The following is a 16,124-nucleotide window of genomic DNA, read 5'->3' on the forward strand; positions in this document are numbered from 1 at the left end:
CTTCGGTCATATCCTCGTAGTGCTTAGGCGAAGCCCTGCGCGGATCACTTCACCATCACCGTCACCATGCCATCGTGCTGATAGAACTCATCTAATTCGTCGACACTCTGCTGGATCAAGAGTTCGAGGGACGTCATCAAGCCGAACGTGTGCAGAACTCGGTGGTGTCATACGTTCGGTACTTGATCGGTCGGAGCTAGAAGAAGTTCGACTTCAACCACATTGTCTAACGCTTCCTCTTACGGTCTACGAGGGTACGTAGACACACTCTCCACCTCTCGTTGCTATGCATCTCCTAGATAGATCTTGCGTGAGCGTAGGAAATTTTTGAAATTGCATGCTACGTTTCCCAACAGTGGCATCCGAGCCAGGTCTATGCGTAGATGATATGCACGAGTAGAATACAAAGAATTGTGGGCGGTGATCATCATACTGCTTACCACCAATGTCTTATTTTGATTCGGCATTATTGTTGGATGAAGCGGCCCAGGCCAAACTTACATGACCACGTTCATGAGACCGGTTCCACCGACTGACATGCAACTAGTTTTGCTTAAAGGTGGCTGGCGGGTCTCTATTTCTCCTACTTTAATTGAATCGAATTTGACTGTGGCCGGTCCTTGTTGAAGGTTAAAACAACAAACTTGATAAATCACCGTTGTGGTTTTGATGCGTAGGTAAGAGTGGTTCTTGCTAGTAGCCCGTACCAGCCACGTAAAACTTGCAACAACAAAGTAGAGGACGTCTAACTTGTTTTTGCAGGGCATGTTATGATGTGATATGGTCAAGACATGATGTGATATACATTACTGTATGCGATGATCATATTATGTAAAAGTTATTGGCAACTAGCAGGAGCCTTATGGTTGTCGCTTTATTGTATGAAATGCATACGCTATGTAATTGCTTTACTTTGTCACTATATAGTAGCGATGGTTGTAGAAGCAATAGTTGGCGAGACGACCACGACGCAATGATGGAGATCAAGGTGTCGAGCCGGTGATGATGGAGATCATGACGATGCTTTGGAGATGGAGATCAAAAGCACGAGATGATGATGGCCATATCATGTCACATATTTTTATTGCATGTGATGTTTATCTTTATGCATCTTATTTTGCTTAGTACGGCGGTAGCATTATAAGATGATCCCTTAACTAAATTTCAAGGTATAAGTGTTCTCCCTGAGTATGCACCGTTGCGATAATTCTTTGTGCTGAGACACCACGTGATGATCGGGTGTGATAGGCTCTACATTCACATACAACGGGTGCAAGACAGTTTTGCACATGCGGAATAATCAGGTTAAACTTGACAAGCCTAGCATGTACAGACATGGCCTCGGAACAATGGAGGCTTAAAGGTCGAACGTGAATCATATAGTAGATATGATCAACATAGAGATGTTCACCATTGATGACTACCCCATCTCACGTGATGATAGGACATGGGTTAGTTGATTTGGATCATGTATCATTTAGATGACTTGAGGGATGTCTATCTAAGTGGGAGTTCTTAAGTAATTTGATTAATTGAACTTAATTTATCATGAACTTAGTCCTGATAGTATTTGCAAATTATGTTGTAGATCAATAGCTCGTGTTGTAGCTCCCCTATGTTTTTTATATGTTCCTAGAGAAAACTAAGTTGAAAGATGATGGTAGCAATGATGTGGACTGGGTCCGTGATCTGAGGATTATCCTCACTGCTGCACAGAAGAATTATGTCCTTGATGCACCGCTAAGTGACAAACCTATTGCAGGAGCGGATGCAGACATTATGAACGTTTGGCAAGCTCGATATGATGACTACTTGATAGTTTAGTGCACCGTGCTTTACGGCTTAGAACCGGGACTTCAAAAACATTTTGAATGCCACAGAGCATATGAGATGTTCCAAGAGCTGAAATTGGTATTTAAGACTCATGCCCGCGTCGAGAGGTATGAGATCTCTGACAAGTACTTTTCCCACAAGATGGAGGAGAATAGCTCAACCAGTGAGCATGTGCTCAGAATGTCTGGGTACTACAATCGCTTGAATCAAGTGGGAGTTAATCTTCAGATAAGATAGTGATTGAAAGAGTTCTCTAGTCACTATCACCAAGCTACTAGAACTTCATGATGAACTATAATATGCAAGGGATGGCAAAAACGATTCTCGAGATTTTCGCGATGCTAAAATCGACAAAGGTAGAAATCAAGAAAGAGCATAAAGTGTTGATGGTTAACAAGACCGCTAGTTTCAAGAAAAAGGGCAAGGGAGAGAAAGGGGACTTCAAAAAGAATGGCAAGCAAGTTGTCACTCCCGTGAAGAAGCCCAAAGCTAGACCTAAGCCTGAAACTGAGTGCTTCTACTGCAAAGGAAATGGTCACTGGAAGCGGAACTACCCCAAATATTTGGCGGATAAGAAGGATGGCAAAATGAACAAAGGTATATTTGATATACATGTTATTGATGTGTACCTTACTACTGCTCATAGTAGCTCCTAGGTATTAGATACATGTTCGGTTGCTAAGATTAGTAACTAGAAACAGGAGTTGCAGAATGAATGGAGACTAGTTCAGGGTGAAGTGACGATGTGTGTTGGAAGTGGTTCCAAGATTGATATGATCATCATCGCACACTCCCTATACTTTCGGGATTAGTGTTGAACCTAAATAATATTATTTGGTGTTTGCGTTGAGCATGAACAAGATACGATCATGTTTATTGCAATACGGTTATTCATTTAAGACAGAGAATAATTGTTATTCTATTTACATGAATAAAACCTTCTATGGTCATACACCCAATGTTTATGGTTTACTGAATCTCGATCATAGTGATACACATATTCATAATATTGATGCCAAAAGATGCAAAGTTGATAATGATAGTGCAACATACTTGTGGCACTGCCGTTTAGGTCATATTGGTGTAAAGCGCATGAAGAAACTCCATGCAGATGGACTTTTGGAATCACTTTATTATGAATCATTTGATACTTGCGAACCATGCCTCATGGGCAAGATGACTAAAACTCCATTCTTCGAAACGATGGAGCGAGCCAATGACTTATTGGAAATAATACATACCGATGTATGCGGTCCGATGAGTGTTGAGGCTCGCGGCGGGTATCATTATTTTCTAACCTTCATAGATGATTTCAGCAGATATGGGTATATCTACTTAATGAAACACAAGTTTGAAACATTTGAAAAGTTCAAAGAATTTCAGAGTGAAGTAGAGAATCATCATAACAAGAAAATAAAGTTTCTACGATCTGATCACGGAGGAGAATATTTGAGTTACGAGTTTGGCTTCATTTAAAACAATGTGGAATAGTTTCACAACTCACACCACCTCGAACACCACAGCTTAATGGTGTGTTCGAACATCGTAACCGCACTTTATTGGAGATGGTGCATTCTATGATGTCTCTTACCGGTTTACCACTATTGTTTTGGGGTTATGCATTAGAGACAACCACATTCACGTTAAATAGGGGACCGTCTAAATCCGTTGAGACGACACCGTATGAACTATGGTTTGGCAAGAAACCTAAGCTGTCGTTTCTTAAAGTTTGGGGTTACGATACTTATGTCAAAAGGCTTCAGCCTAATAAGCTCAAACCCAAATCGGAAAAGTGCGTCTTCATAGGATACCCTAAGGAAACAATTGGGTATACCCTCCATCATAGATCCGAAGGCAAGATCTTTGTTGCTGAGAATGGGTCCTTTCTAGAGAAGGAGTTTCTCTCGAAAGAAGTGAGTGGGAGGAAAGTAGAACTTGATGAGGTAAATGTACCTTCTCTCGAATTGAAAAGTAGTACATCAGAGAAAACTGTTCCCGTGATGCCTACACCAACTAGAGAGAAAGCTAATGATGATGATCATGAAACTTTAGATAACGATTACTACAGAACCTCGTAGGTCAATCGGAACACGATCCGCACCAGAGTGGTACGGTGATCATGTCCTAGAAGTCATGTTATTAGAACAAGGCAAACCTTCAAACTATGAAGAAGCTATGATGAGCCCAGATTTCGATAAATGGCTTGAGGCCATGAAATCTGAGATAGGATCCATGTATGAGAACAAAGTGTGGACTTTGGTGGATTTGCCCGATGATCGGCGACCCATAGAGAATAAATGGAACTTCAAGAAGAAAGACTGATGCTGATGGTAATGTTACTGTCTATAAAGCTCGATTTGTCGTAAAAGGTTTTCGACAAGTTCAAGGAGTTGACTATGATGAGACTTTCTCACCCGTAGTGATGCTTAAGTCTGTCCAAATCATGTTAGCGATTGCCGCATTTTATGATTATGAAATCTGGCAAATGGATATCAAAACTGCATTCCTTAATGGATATCTCAAAGAAGAGTTGTATATGATGCAACCAGAAGGTTTTGTCGATCCTAAAGGTGCTAACAAAGTGTGCAAGCTCCAGCAATCCATCTATGGACTGGTGCAAGCATCTCGGAGTTGGAATATACGCTTTGATGAGATGATCAAATCATATGGTTTTATACAGACTTATGGTGAAGCATGTATTTACAAGAAAGTGAGTGGGAGCTCTGTAGCATTTCTGATATTATATGTGGTTGATATATTGCCAATTGGAAGTGATATAGAATTTATGGATAGCATAAAATGATACTTGAATAAGAATTTTTCAATGAAAGACCTCGGTGAAGCTGCTTACATATTGGGCATCAAGATCTATAGAGATAGATCAAGACGCTTGATAAGTTTTTCAGTGAGTACATAGCTTGACAAGATTTTGAAGGAGTTCAAAATGGATCAGTCAAAGAAGGAGTTCTTGCTTGAGTTGTAAAGTATGAAGTTGAGTAAGACTCAAAGCCCGACGATGACAGAAGATAGAGAGAATGAAAGTCATTCACTATGCCTCAGCCATAGGTTCTATAAAGTATGCCATGCTGTGTACCATACCTGTTATGTGCCTTGCCATGAGTTTGGCAAATGGGTACAATAGTGATCCAGGAGTAGATCACGAGACAGCGGTCAAAACTATCCTTAGGGGATTAAGGAAATATTTCTCGGTTATGGAGGTGATAAAGAGCTTGTCGTAAGGAGTTACGGCAATGCAAGCTTTTTCACCGATCCAGATGACTCCGAGTCTCAATCTGGATATGTATTGAAAGTGGGAGCAATAAGCTAGAGTGGCTCCATGTAGAGCATTGTAGACAAAGAAATTTGCGAAATACATACGAATCTGAATGTGACAGACCCGTTGGCTAAACCTCTCTCACAAGCAAAACATGACCACACCTTAGTACTCTTTGGGTGTTAATCACATGGCGATGTGAACTAAATCTAACAAGACCCTTCTAGAACTTGATAATATTGAAGACCACCGGCCCCTTAGCACTCCGGAAAGAAATTTTTGTAACATCCTCAAAAAGCACCTCTTACGGCTTCTACAGTACCAGAAAGACTATTGGAGGAAAATATGCACGATTAGATGGATTCAGTTTGGCCATGAAAATTCAAAGTTTTTTCAGACTGTAGCCACTGAACGCTACACAAGAAATTGTATCAGCTATCTGAAAACTGCCGATGGAGGGACATTAGTGATCATGTTGGGGAAGAATCCATCCTCTTCGAGGCTTTTAAAGCCAGGATGGGCCAAGCCAACCCTCTGCCTAAGCAATTCAATTTAGATAACCTACTCAAGGAGGATATGATCTTTGATAATCTTGTTGCACCATTCACACATAAAGAAATTGATGACGTGGTGGCTGAAATGCCACCTGATCGAGCCCCAGGACCTGACGGTTTCAATGGTGCTTTCTTGAAAGCATGTTGGCCTATCCTCAACAGGATTTCTATCTTCTCTGCGAGGAATTTCATCAAGGTGGTCTTAACTTGGAGAGCATCAATGCAAGGTATATCATGCTGATCCCAAAAACTAAATCACTTGAAACTATTAATGACTTCCGGCCTATCACTCTCCTCAACTGTTGTCTGAGGCTGATCACTAAAATTCTGGCCAATCGAATACAGAAAATTATTCTGCAAGTGGTGCATAAGAACCAATATGGCTTTCTTCATGGAAGATCCATTCATGACTGCTTAGCGTGGGCTTTCGAATACATCCACCAATGTCAAGCCTCCAAGAAAGAAATTGTTCTTCTCAAACTGGACTTTGCCAAAGCTTTCGGTACCATTGAACACTCTGCAATGCTCCTAATCATGAAGAAAATGGGATTACCACCCAAATGGCTTGCTTGGATGAATAGTATCTTTCCTTCTGGCAAATCTTTGGTGCTTCTGAATGGTGCGCCCGGTCGGCAATTTTATTGTAAGTGTGGAGTACACCAAGGTGATCCCATGTCTCCCCTCATATTTGTTATTGCAGCCGACCTTCTGCAGACTGCAATCAATGAGGCGCTCGAACAAGACCTGATCAGACACCCTATCCCACCCAAAGGTGATGCAAAATATCCGGTGATCCAGTAAGAGGATGATACTATCATCGTCTTGCCTGCATGTCTTGACCAAGCGGCCAAGATAAAACAAATTCTCGAGAACTATGCCACCTCCATTGGCCTTAAGATCAATTTTCACAAATCCACGCTTGTGCCCATTAACACGTCGGCTAGCAAATGTAATGACCTGACCAATCTTTTTGGGTGTACTCAAGCCAGCATGCCATTTACTTACCTTGGTTTGCCTCTCGGGACCACTCGGCCTTCGGTTCTTGATATGACACCTTTTGTGTGCAAAGCTAAAAGGAAGATCACGGCATCTATGTCCCTCATGTCTCATGCCAAAAAGTTGTCTCTAATTAATTCATTCATTACCTCGCTTGCCATTTACCCCATGGGCACCCCGCGGCTTCCACCGAAAATCCTTGCCCAGCCTGATAAAATACGCAGGCACTGCCTCTGGAACAAAAAAACTGCTGATGGAGACAAACATAACTCGCTAGCTACTTAGCCCATGGTATGTCGACCTAAATCTAGTGGTGGCCTCGGGGTTCTTGACTTGAAGATTCAAAATGATGGATTGCTTCTGAAATTCCTACATAAGTTCTTCAACAAAATGGACATACATTGGGTACAGCTTGTCTGGGAGACGTACTATGTTGATTCGGTCCCCCATGCAACAGATATGTGCGGCTCCTTTTGGTGGCGTGACCTTGTACACCTCATGCCGATCTATCATGGTATCACGCAAGATCAAATCAAAAAAGGTACATCTGCACTTTTCTGGAAAGACGATTGGAATCATGCTATATACGTTGATAAAATACCCGAGGGCATTCTCATATGTCCATGATGAAGACTTGTCCGTCCGTGACTTTTTGACGTCCCGCACTCTGCATGAAACCTTTCAGCTCCCGCTTTCCATACAAGCCCATGATGAACTCAAGCTCCTCCAGCTAGATGTGGCAACTGTGGCTTTGGAAGATCATGAAGATGTTTGGTCCTACTGTTGGGGGTCAACTGTGTTCAAGACTGCTGTGTACTACCAATTTTTCCTCTGTGATATGGTCGCACACGTGGCCTTCCGTTGGCTTTGGCGCACCAAATGTACTCCAAAATTCAAGGTATTTGGGTGGTTCCTACTATCAGATCACCTCAATACACGGAACATGGTGAAACGGAGACATTACAACATTAGCTGCAACCTTGATTGCTTGCTTTGTGGTCTTCACGTTGAAGAAACAGTGGAACATCTCTTCTTCCATTGTACTTTCATTAAAGAATGTTGATACGTCTCCAACGTATCTATAATTTTTTTTATTGTTCCATGCTATTATATTATCCATCTAGGATGTTTTATATGCATTTATATGCTATTTTATATGACTTTTGGGACTAACCTATTAACCTAGAGCCCAGTGCTAGTTTCTGTTTTTTCCTTGTTCTTGAGTTTTACAGAAAAGGAACACCAAACGGAGTCCAATTGACGTGCCAATTTTTGATGATTTTTATGGACCAAAAGAAGACCCCAGAGTAAAAGAGTTGGGCAAGAAGAGTCCCGGGCTGCCCACGAGGGTGGGGGCGCGCCCCCCTATCTCGTGGACGGCTCGGAGACCCCCCTGACGTGTGACCTACGCCAAAAATTCCTATAAATACAGAAACCTCCAGAAAATAACCGAGATCGGGAGTTCCGCCGCCGCAAGCCTCTGTAGCCACCAAAAACCAATCGAGACCCTGTTCCGACACCATGCCGGAGGGGGTATCCCTCACCAGTGGCCATCTTCATCATCCCGGAGCTCTCCATGACGAGGAGGGAGTAGTTCACCCTCGGGGCTGAGGGTATGTACCAGTAGGTATGTGTTTGATCTCTCTCTCTCTCTCTCTCTCTCTCTCTCTCTCTCTCTCTCTCTCTCTCTCTCGCGCGCGCGCGCGCACACACGTTCTTGATTCGGCACGATCTTCATGTATCACGAGCTTTGCTATTTTAGTTGGATCTTATGATGTTTCTCCCCCTCTACTCTCTTGTAATGGATTGAGTTTTCCCTTTGAAGTTATCTTATCGGATTGAGTCTTTAAGGATTTGGGAACACCTGATGTATGTCTTGCATGTGCTTATCTGTGGTGACAATGGGATATTCACGTGATCTACTTGATGTATGTTTTGGTGATCAACTTGCGGGTTCAGTGACCTTGTGAACTTATGCATAGGGGTTGGCACACGTTTTCATCTTGACTCTCCGGTAGAAACTTTGGGGCACTCTTTGAAGTACTTTGTGTTGGTTTGAATAGATGAATCTAAGATTGTGTGATGCATATCGTATAATCATACCCACGGATACTTGAGGTGACATTGGAGTATCTAGGTGACATTAGGGTTTTGGTTGATTTGTACCTTAAGGTGTTATTCTAGTACGAACTATAGGATAGATCGAACGAAAAGAATAGCTTCGTGTTATTTTACTACCGACTCTTGAATAGATCGATCAGAAAGAATAACTTTGAGGTGGTTTCGTACCCTACAATAATCTCTTCGTTTGTTCTCCGCTATTAGTGACTTTGGAGTGACTCTTTGTTGGATGTTGAGGGATTGTTATATGATCTAATTATGTTATCATTGTTGAGAGAATTTGCACTAGTGAAAGTATGAACCCTAGGCCTTGTTTCCTAGCATTGCAATACAATTTACGGTGATAGTTGTGTTGATCCTGCTGAAAATCAGAAAGTTTTGCGCCCAGTAAATTAGTTTTGATAATTCACAGAGACGAGATTTTGATATTTTTTTTCTCTGGATTGGTACACAAATTTCTCAGGTTTTCCTAATTTGGGAGGATTTTTGGAGTTACAGAAGTATTCGAGAGTTACAGATTACTACAGACTGCTCTGTTTTTGACAGATTCTGTTTTCTATGTGTTGTTTGCTTATTTTGATGAATCTATGAGTAATATCGGAGTGTATGAACCATAGAGAAGTTGGAATACATTAGACATTACACCAATATTAATTTAGAATGAGTTCATAACAGTACCTAAGTGGTGATTTATTTTCTTAGACTAACTGAGCTTACGAGTTTTCTGTTAAGTTTTGTGTTGTGAAGTTTTCAAGTTTTGGGTAGAGATTCGATGGACTATGGAATAAGGAGTGGCAAGAGTCTAAGCTTGGAGATTCCCAAGGCACCCAAGGTAAAATTCAAGGACAACCAAAAGCCTAAGCTTGGGGATGCCCCGGAAGGCATCCCCTCTTTCGTCTTCGTCCATCGGTAACTTTACTTGATGCTATATTTTTATTCACCACATGATATGTGTTTTGCTTGGAGCGTCTTGTATGATTTGAGTCTTTGCTTTTATAGTTTACCACAATCATAATTTCTGTACACACCTTTTGGGAGAGACACACATGAATCGGAATTTATTAGAATACTCTATGTGCTTTACTTATATCTTTTGAGCTAGATAATTTTGCTCTAGTACTTCACTTATATCTTTTTAGAGCAGCATGGTGGTTTTATTTTATAGAAATTATTGATCTCTAATGCTTCACTTATATTATTTTGAGAGTCCTTTAGAACAGCATGGTAATTTCTTTGGTTAAAATTTTAGTCCTAAAGTGATGAGCATCCAAGATAGGTATAATAACAACTTTCATATAAGGTGCATTGAATACTAAGAGAAGTTTGATTCCTTATGATTGTTTTGAGATATGAAGATGGTGATATTAGAGTCATGCTAGTGAGTAGTTGTGAATTAGAGAGATACTTGTGTTAAAGTTTGTGATTCCCGTATCATGCACGTATGGTGAACCGTTATGTGATGAAGTTGGAGCATGATTTATTTATTGATTGTCTTCCTTATGTGTGGAGGACGGGATCGCGCGATGGTTAACTCCTACCAACCCTTCCCCTAGGAGCATGCATGTAGTACTTTGTTTTGATAACTTGTAGATTTTTGCAATAAGTATGTGAGTTCTTTATGACTAATTTTGAGTCCATGGATTATACGCACTCTCACCCTTCCACCATTACTAGCTTCGCTTGTACCGCGCAACTTTCGCCAGTACCATACACCCACCATATACCTTCCTCAAAACAGCCACCATACCTACCTATTATGGCATTTGCATAGCCATTCAGAGATATATTGCCATGCAACTTTCCACCGTTATGTTTATTATGACAGGCTCCACCATTGTCATATTGCTTTGTATGATCACGTAGTTGACTTCGTATTTGTGGCAAAGCCACCATTCATATTTCTTTCATACATGTCACTCTTGATTCATTATCCCGGTACACCGCCGGAGGCATCCACATAGAGTCATATTTTGTTCTAAGATTCTTGAGGTGTAAGTAGATAAAAGTTTGATGATCTTCATGATTGGAGCATTGTCCCATGTGAGGAAAGGATGATGGAAGCAGTGATTCCCTCAGAAGTTGGGATGAGTCTCCATACTTTATGAAAAATAAAAGAGGCCAAAGAAGCCCAAATAAAAAAAGAGGCCAAAGAAGCCCACCAAAAAAATAAAAAAATGAGAGAAAAAGAGAGAAGGGACAATGTTACTATCCTTTTACCACACTTGTGCTTCAAAGTAGCACCATGATCTTCATGATAGAGAGTCTCCTATGTTGTCACCTTCATATACTAGTGGGTATTTTTCATTATAGAACTTGGATTGTATATTCCAATGATGGGCTTCCTCAAAATGCCTTAGGTCTTCATGAGCAAGCAAGCTGGATGCACACCCACTTAGTTTCTTTTGTTGAGCTTTCATACATTTATAGCTCTAGTGCATCCGTTGCATGACAATCCCTACTCACTCACATTGATATCTATTAATGGGCATCTCCATAGCCCGGTGATACACCTAGTTAATGTGAGACTATCTCCTTCTTTTTGTATTCTCCACAACCATCACTCTATTCCACCTATAGTGTTATGTCCATGGCTCATGCTCATTTATTGCGTGAAAGTTGAAAAAGTTTGAAAATTCTAAAGTATGAAACAATTGCTTGGCTGAAACCGGGGTTGTGCATGATTTGAATATTTTGTGTGACGAAGATGGAGCATAGCCAAACGATATGATTTTGTAGGGATGAACTTTCTTTGGCCATGTTATTTTCAGAAGACATGATTACTTTGTTAGTATGCTTGAAGTATTATTATTTTTGTATCAATATTAAACTTTAGTTTTGAATCTTATGGATCTGAATATTCTTGCCACAATAAAGAGAATTACATGGATAAATATGTTAGGTAGCATTCCACATCAAAAATTCTGTTTTTATCATTTACCCACTTGAGGACGAGCATGAATTAAGCTTGGGGATGCTTGATACGTCTCCAATGTATCTATAATTTTTTATTGTTCCATGCTATTATATTATCCATATAGGATGTTTTATATGCATTTATATGCTATTTTATATGATTTTTGGGACTAACCTATTAACCTAGAGCCCAGTGCCAGTTTCTGTTTTTCTCTTGTTTTTGAGTTTTACAGAAAAGGAACACCAAACGGAGTCCAATTGACGTGCCAATTTTTGATGATTTTTATGGACCAAAAGAAGACCCCAGAGTAAAAGAGTTGGGCAAGAAGAGTCCCGGGCTGCCCACGAGGGTGGGGGGCGCGCCCACCCCCCTAGGCGCACCCCCCTATCTCGTAGACGGCTCGGAGACCCCCCTGACGTGTGACCTAAGCGAAAAATTCCTATAAATACAGAAACCTCCGGAAACTAACCGAGATCAGGTGTTCCGCCGCCGCAAGCCTCTGTAGCCACCAAAAACCAATCGGGACCCTGTTCCAACACCCTGCCGGAGGGGGGATCCCTCACTGGTGGCCATCTTCATCATCCCGGTGCTCTCCATGACGAGGAGGGAGTAGTTCACCCTCGGGGCTGAGGGTATGTACCAGTAGGTATGTGTTTGATCTCTCTCTCTCTCTCTCTCTCTCTCTCGTGTTCTTGATTCGGCACGATCTTGATGTATCGCGAGCTTTGCTATTTTAGTTGGATCTTATGATGTTTATCCCCCTCTACTCTCTTGTAATGGATTGAGTTTTCCCTTTGAAGTTATCTTATCGGATTGAGTCTTTAAGGATTTGAGAACACTTGATGTATGTCTTGCATGTGCTTATCTGTGGTGATAATGGGATATTCACGTGATCTACTTGATGTTTGTTTTGGTGATCAACTTGCGGGTTCAGTGACCTTGTGAACTTATGCATAGGGTTTGGCACACGTATTCGTCTTGACTCTCCGGTAGAAACTTTGGGGCACTCTTTGAAGTACTTTGTGTTGGTTTGAATAGATGAATCTAAGATTGTGTGATGCATATCGTATAATCATACCCATGGATACTTGAGGTGACATTGGAGTATCTAGGTGACATTAGGGTTTTGGTTGATTTGTACCTTAAGGTGTTATTCTAGTACGAACTCTAGGATAGATCGAACAGAAAGAATAGCTTCGTGTTATTTTACTACTGACGCTTGAATAGATCGATCAGAAAGAATAACTTTGAGGTGGTTTCGTACCCTACAATAATCTCTTCGTTTGTTCTCCGCTATTAGTGACTTTGGAGTGAATCTTTGTTGTATGTTGAGGGATTGTTATATGATCTAATTATGTTATCATTGTTGAGAGAATTTGCACTAGTGAAAGTATGAACCCTAGGCCTTGTTTCCTAGCATTGCAATACCATTTACGCTCACTTTTACCACTTGCCACCTTGCTGTTTTTATATTTTTAGATTACAAAAACCTATATCTACCAGCCATATTGCACTTGTATCACCATCTCTTCGCCGAACTAGTGCACGTATACAATTTGCGATTGTATTGGGTGTGTTGGGGACACAAGAGACTCTTTGTTATTTGGTTGCAGGGTTGCTTGAGAGAGACCATCTTCATCCTACGCCTCCCACGGATTGATAAACCTTAGGTCATCCACTTGAGGGAAATTTGCTACTGTCCTACAAACCTCTGCACTTGGAGGGCAAACAACGTCTACAAGAAGAAGGTTGTGTAGTAGACATCAAGCTCTTTTCTGGCGCCGTTGCCGGGGAGGTGAGTGCTTGAAGGTATATCTTTAGATCTTGCAATCGAATCTTTTTGTTTCTTGTTTTATCACTAGTTTAGTATATAAAAGAAAACTACAAAAAATGGAAATGAGGGTGCCTCATATGCTTCATATTTTTAATGTCTTTCGTGAAAATAAGGATTCCGATAATTTTGCTCAATTGCTAGAGGAATAATGCATTAAAATGTTTGGCACTAAATTTCTAAATTATGAGCATGATTGCAATGTTGTTAGTATGAATTCCTTGAATATCCATGATGCTAATGATATGCAAAGCCACAAGCTTGGGGAAGCTATGTTTGATGAAGATGATATTTTTTGTTCCCCAAGTTTTGATGAGCAAATTTATTATGATGAAAGCATACCTCCTATTTATGATGAGTATATTGATGAAAGTGGATTTGGAGAGGTCATGACTTTATTTAGTGATGAATCCACTATTTCGGAAGAGGTTCCAATTGATTATGTGAACAAAGTTGCTATCTATGATGATTTTTGTGATGACTTGTATGCTATTAAGAATAATGATAACCATGAAAATTGTCATCATGATTTTAGTTTTCAATTGGATTATGCCTCACATGATAATTATTTTGTTGAGTTTGCTCCCACTACTATTCATGAGAAAAAAATTGCTTATGTGGAGAGTAGTAAATTTTCTATGCTTGTAGATCATGAAAAGAATGCTTTATGTGATGGTTATATTGTTGAATTAATTCATGATGCTACTGAAAATTATTATGAGGGAGGAATTTATGCTTGTAGGAATTGCAATAATATCAAGTTTCCTCTCTATGTGTTGAAAATCTTGAAGCTATGCTTGTTTTACCTTCCTATGCTAGTTGCTTCTTGTTCCCATAAGTTGTTTGCTCACAAAATCCCTATGCATAGGAAGTGGGTTAGGCTTAAATGTGCTAGTCATATGCTTCATGATGCCCCCGTTATGTTTCAATTCTTATCTTTTATGTGAGCATCATTGTCATCATCATGCCTAGCTAGGGGCGTTAAACGTTAGCGCTTGTTGGGAGATAACCCAATATTTACCCTTACTGTTTTTGTGTGTCCACATGATTATGATACTGTAGTAATCATGTTTTATAGATTTTGTTTCAATAAAGTGCCAAGTAAGACCTTTAGGATAGCTTACGGTGATAGTTGTGTTGATCCTGCTGAAAATCAGAAAGTTTTGCGCCCAGTAAATTAGTTTTGATAATTCACAGAGACGAGATTTTGATATTATTATTTTTTTTCTCTGGATTGGTACACCAATTTCTCAGGTTTTCCTAATTTGGGAGGATTTTTGGAGTTACAGAAGTATTCGAGAGTTACAGATTACTACAGACTCCTCTGTTTTTGACAGATTCTGTTTTCTATGTGTTGTTTGCTTATTTTGAAGAATCTATGAGTAATATCGGAGTGTATGAACCATACAGAAGTTGGAATACAGTAGACATTACACCAATATTAATTTAGAATGAGTTCATAACAGTACCTAAGTGGTGATTTATTTTCTTAGACTAACTGAGCTTACGAGCTTTCTGTTAAGTTTTGTGTTGTGAAGTTTTCAAGTTTTGGGTAGAGATTCAATGGACTATGGAATAAGGAGTGGCAAGAGTCTAAGCTTGGGGATTCCCAAGGCACCCAAGGTAAAATTCAAGGACAACCAAAAGCCTAAGCTTGGGGATGCCCCGGAAGGCATCCCCTCTTTCGTCTTCGTCCATCGGTAACTTTACTTGATGCTATATTTTTATTCACCACATGATATGTGTTTTGCTTGGAGCGTCTTGTATGATTTGAGTCTTTGCTTTTTTAGTTTACCACAATCATACTTTATGTACACACCTTTTGGGAGAGACACACATGAATCGGAATTTATTAGAATAATCTATGTGCTTTACTTATATCTTTTGAGCTAGATAATTTTGCTCTAGTACTTCACTTATATCTTTTTAGAGCAGCACGGTGGTTTTACTTTATAGAATTTATCGATCTCTTATGATTCACTTATATTATTTTGAGAGTCCTTTAGAACAGCATGGTAATTATTTTGGTTAAAATTTTAGTCCTAAAGTGATGAGCATCCAAGATAGGTATAATAAAAACTTTCATATAAAGTGCATGAATACTAAGAGAAGTTTGATTCCTTATGATTGTTTTGAGATATGAAGATGGTGATATTAGAGTCATGCTAGTGAGTAGTTGTGAATTTGAGAGATACTTGTGTTAAAGTTTGTGATTCCCGTATCATGCACGTATGGTGAACCGTTATGTGATGAAGTTGGAGCATGATTTATTGATTGATTGTCTTCCTTATGTGTGGAGGACGGTATCGCGTGATGGTTAAGTCCTACCAACCCTTCCCCTAGGAGCATGCGTGTAGTACTTTGTTTTGATAACTTGTAGATTTTTGCAATAAGTATGTGAGTTCTTTATGACTAATTTTGAGTCCATGGATTATACGCACTCTCACCCTTCCACCATTGCTAGCCTCTCTTGTACCGCGCAACTTCCGCCGGTACCATACACCCACCATATACCTTCCTCAAAACAGCCACCATACCTACCTATTATGGCATTTCCTTAGCCATTCCGAGATATATTGACATGCAACTTTCCACTGTTAT

This window comes from Triticum dicoccoides, chromosome 3B, assembly GCF_002162155.2.
Source record: "Triticum dicoccoides isolate Atlit2015 ecotype Zavitan chromosome 3B, WEW_v2.0, whole genome shotgun sequence".
In the NCBI taxonomy this organism is placed as follows: Eukaryota; Viridiplantae; Streptophyta; class Magnoliopsida; order Poales; family Poaceae; genus Triticum; species Triticum dicoccoides.